The 4,836-nt window shown below is 40.4% G+C and overlaps 1 non-coding gene across 1 annotated transcript; it reads right to left on the bottom strand.

The window, feature by feature from the left end:
• Window positions 1-88: 88 nt before the first annotated feature.
• Window positions 89-192, bottom strand: LOC127746292 (small nucleolar RNA R71). The gene has a single exon (XR_008007912.1). It is a non-coding gene; the product is annotated as a small nucleolar RNA R71 (small nucleolar RNA).
• Between the last annotated feature and the right edge of the window lie 4,644 nt (window positions 193-4,836).

Below are 4,836 nucleotides of genomic sequence, written 5' to 3' on the forward strand. Positions count from 1 at the left end.
GGACTCACAACCTAAAGATAGCCTGGACTCCTAGGATAAGCTGGTCATGGCCTTCTTGGATAAATTCTTTCCTCCTCAAAATTTGAGCAAGCTTAGAGTGGATGTTCAGACTTTCAAGCAAAAAGATGGTGAATCCCTCTATGAAGCTTGGGAAAGATACAAGCAGATGACCAAAAAGTGTCCTTCTGACATGTTTTCAGAATGGACCATATTAGATATATTCTATTATGGTTTATCTGAGTTTTCCAAGATGTCATTGGACCATTCTGCAGGTGGATCCATTCACCTAAAGAAAATGCCTGCAGAAGCTCAAGAACTTATTGATATGGTTGCAAATAACCAATTCATGTACACTTCTGAGAGGAATTCTGTGAATAATGGGATGCCTCCAAGGAAGGGAGTTCTTGAAATTGATGCTCTAAAAGCCATATTGGCTCAGAACAAAGTGTTGACTCAGCAAGTCAACATGATTTCTCAAAGTCTGAATGGATGGCAAAATGCATCCAACAGTACTAAAGAGGCAGCTTCTGGAGAAGCTTATGATCCTAAGAACCCTACAATAGCAGAGGTAAATTACATGGGTGAACCTTATGGAAATACCTATAATTCATCATGGAGAAATCATCCAAATTTCTCATGGATGGATCAACAAAAGCCTCAACAAGGCTTTAATAATGGTGGAAGAAACAGGCTAAGCAATAACAAGCCTTTTCCATCATCTTCTCAGCAATAGACAGAGAATTCTAAGCAGAGCCCCTTTAATTTAGCAAATTTAGTCTCTGATCTGTCTAAGGCCACCTTAAGTTTCATGAGTGAAACAAGGTCCTCCATCAGAAATTTGGAGGCACAAGTGGGCCAGCTGAGTAAGAAAATCACTGAAACCCCTCCTAGTACTCTCCCAAGCAATACTGAAGAAAATCCAAAAAGAGAGTGCAAGACCATTGATATAATCAAATCCAAAAGGAGAGTGCAAGGCCATTGATGTAATCAATATGGCCGAATGCACAAGGGAGGAGAAGGACGAAAATCCTAGTGAGGAAGACCTCCTGGAACGTCTCTCAAACAAGAAGGAGTTCCCTATTGAGGATCCAAAGAAATCTGAGGCTCATATAGAGACCATAGAGATTCCATTAAATCTCCTTCTGCTATTCATGAGCTCTGAAGATTATTCTTCCTCTGAAGAGGATGAAGATGTAACTGAAGAGTAAGTTGCTCAATATCTAGGAGCCATCATGAAGCTGAATGCCAAGTTGTTTGGTAATGAGACTTGAAAAGGTGAACCTCCCTTGCTCATTAGTGAACTTGATACATGGGTTCAGCAAACTCTACCTCAAAAGAAACAAGATCCTGGAAAATTCTTAATACCCTGTACCATAGGTACCATGACCTTTGAAAAAGCTCTGTGTGACCTAGGGGCAGGCATAAATCTTATGCCACTCTCTGTAATGGAGAAGCTGGGGATCATTGAGGTACAAGCCTACCTTATTCTCATTACAATTGGCAGACAAGTCGGTAAGACAAGCTTATGGATTAGTAGAGGACGTGTTGGTAAAGGTTAAAGGCCTTTACATTCATGCTGATTTCATAATCTTAGACACTAGGAAGGAGGAGGATGAATGCATCATCCTTGGAAGACCTTTCCTAGCCACAACAGGTGCTGTGATTGATGTTAACAGAGGAGAATTAGTCCTTCAATTGAATGGGGACTACAAAAGAGCGCTTGTTGGGAGGCAACCCAATTTTTATTTATCTAATTTTATTTTATTTTCATTGTTCTTTTATGTTTTGTTAGGTTCATGATCATGTGGAGTCATGAAAAAAATATTAAAATCAGAAACAGCAGAAGAAAAATCACACCCTAGAGGAAGGACTTACTGGCGTTTAAACGCCAGTAAGGAACATCTGGCTGGCGTTCAACGCCAGAACAGAGCATGGAGCTGGCGCTGAATGCCAGACACAAGCAACATCCTGGCGTTTGGATGCCAAGAATATGCCCTGAGGAAAGCTGGCGCTGAACGCTAGTAACAAGCATGGAACTGGCGTTCAACGCCAGAAACATGCTACACATGGGCGTTGAACACCCAGAACGTGCATCACTTCGGCGTTTAAACACCAGAATGGTATGCTAAGGCATTTTACATGCCTAATTGGTGCAGGGATGTAAATCCTTGACACCTCAGGATCTGTGGACCCCACAGGATCCCCACCTAACATATTCCCACCTTACCTCCTAATTAATCCTATAACACACTTTTCCAAAAACCCTTCACCAATCACCTCAATCTCTCTTCCCAATTACCCCTTTCACCACTCACATCCATCCACTCTTCCCCAAAAACCCCACATACCTTCAAAATTCAAAAATCTTTCCCACCCAAACCCACCCTAAATGGCCGAACCTACCCTCTCTCCCTTCTCTGTATAAACCCCTTCATTCTCCTTAATTTTCACACAACACAAACCTCTCTTTTCCTTCTTGGCCGAATACACCTCTCCCCCTCTCCTCCATATTTTCTTCTTCTTCTTCTTCTTTTCTTTCTTCTCTTGCTCGAGGGCGAGCAATATTTTAAGTTTGGTGTGATAAAAGCATAAGCTTTTTGTTTTTCCATTACCATTGATGGCACCTAAGGCCGGAGAATCTTCTAGAAAAGGGAAAGGGAAGACAAAAGCTTCCACCTCCGAGTCATGGGAGATGGAAAAATTCATCTCCAAAGCCCATCAAAACCACTTGTATGATGTTGTGGCCAAGAAGAAGGTGATCCCCGAGGTCCCTTTCAAGCTCAAGAAAAATGAGTACCCGGAGATCCGACATGAGATCCAAAGAAGAGGTTGGGAAGTTCTAACCAACCCCATCCAACAAGTCAGAATCTTAATGGTTCAAGAGTTCTATGCCAATGCATGGATCACTAGGAACCATGATCAAAGTAAGAACCCGAACCCAAAGAATTACCTTACAATGGTTCGGGGGAAATACTTAGATTTTAGTCTGGAAAATGTGATGTTGGCGTTCAACTTACCCATGATGCAAGGAGATGCACGCCCCTACACTAGAAGGGTCAACTTTAATCAAAGGTTGGACCAAGTCCTTATGGACATATGTGTGGAAGGGGCTCAATGGAAAAGAGACTCCAAAGGCAAGCCGGTTCAACTAAGAAGACTGGACCTCAAGCCTGTGGCTAGAGGATGGTTGGAGTTCATTCAACACTCCATCATCCCCACTAGCAACCGATCTGAAGTTACTGTGGATCGGGCCATCATGATTCGTAGCATCATGATTGGAGAGGAAGTAGAAGTTCATGAAGTCATCTCCCATGAATTCTACAAAATAACCGATAAGTCCTCTACTTTGGCAAGGCTAGCTTTTCCTCATCTTATTTTCCATCTATGTTACTCAGCTGGAGTTATCATAGAAGGAGACATCCTCATTGAGGAGGACAAGCCCATCACTAAGAAAAGGTTGGAGCAAACAAGAGAGCCCACTCATGGAACCCAAGAGACGCATGAGGAAGCTCATCACCAAGAAATCCCGGAGATGCCTCAAGGAATGCACTTTCCTCCCAACAACTATTGGGAACAACTTAACACTTCCTTAGAAGATTTGAGTTACAATGTGGATCAATTAAGGGTGGAACATCAAGAGCACTCCATCATTCTCCATGAAATTAGAGAAGATCAAAGAGCAATGAGGGAGGAGCAACAAAGACAAGGAAGAGACATAGAAGAACTCAAGGACATCATTGGTTCTTCAAGAAGAAAGCGCCACCATCACTAAGGTGGATTCATTCCTTGTTCTTATTTTTTTTTTCTATTTTTCGGTTTTTATGCTTATTATGTCATCTATATTTGTGTCTCTACTTCATGATCATTAGTGTTTAGTAACTATGTCTTAAAGTTATAAATAAATTCCATGAACCTTCGCCTCTCTTAAAAGAAAAATGTTTCTAATTCAAAAGAACAAGAAGTACATGATTTTCGAATTTATCCTTGAATTTAGTTTAATTATATTGATGTGGTGACAATACTTTTTGTTTTCTGAATGAATGATTGAACAGTGCATATTTTTTATCTTGTTGTTTATGAATGTTAAAATTGTTGGCTCTTGAAAGAATGATGAACAAAGAAAAATGTTATTGACAATCTGAAAACTCATGAAATTGATTCTTGAAGCAAGAAAAAGTAGCGAAAAAGCAAAAGCTTGCGAAAAAAAAATTTGGCGAAAAAAATAGAAAGAAAAAGAAAAAGCAAGCAGAAAAAGCCAATAGCCCTTAAAACCAAAAGGCAAGCGTAAAAAGGATCCAAGACTTTGAGCATTAATGGATAGGAGGGCTCAAGGAAATAAAATCCAGGCCTAAGCGGCTATATCAAGTTGTCCCTAACCATGTGCTTGTGTCATGAAGGTCAAGCTGTCCCTAACCATGTGCTTGTGGCATGTAGGTCCAAGTGAAAAGCTTGAGACTGAGTTGTTAAAGTCGTGATCCAAAGCAAAAAGAGTGTGCTTAAGAACTCTAGACACCTCTAATTGGGGACATTAGCAAAGCTAAGTCACAATCTGAAAAGGTTCACCCAGTTATTTGTCTGTGGCATTTATGTATCTGGTGGTAATACTGGAAAACAAAATGCTTAGGGCCACGGCCAAGACTCATAAAAGTAGCTGTGTTTAAGAATCAACAAACTTAACTAGGAGAATTAATAACACTATCTGAAATTCTAAGTTCCTATAGAAGCCAATCATTCTAAACTTCAAAGGAAAAAGTGAGATGCCAAAACTGTTCAGAAGCAAAAAGCTACAAGTCCCGCTCATCTAATTAGAATTAATATTCATTGATATTTTGGGAA

Source organism: Arachis duranensis, chromosome 3 (assembly GCF_000817695.3).
Source record: "Arachis duranensis cultivar V14167 chromosome 3, aradu.V14167.gnm2.J7QH, whole genome shotgun sequence".
NCBI classification, from domain to species: Eukaryota; Viridiplantae; Streptophyta; class Magnoliopsida; order Fabales; family Fabaceae; genus Arachis; species Arachis duranensis.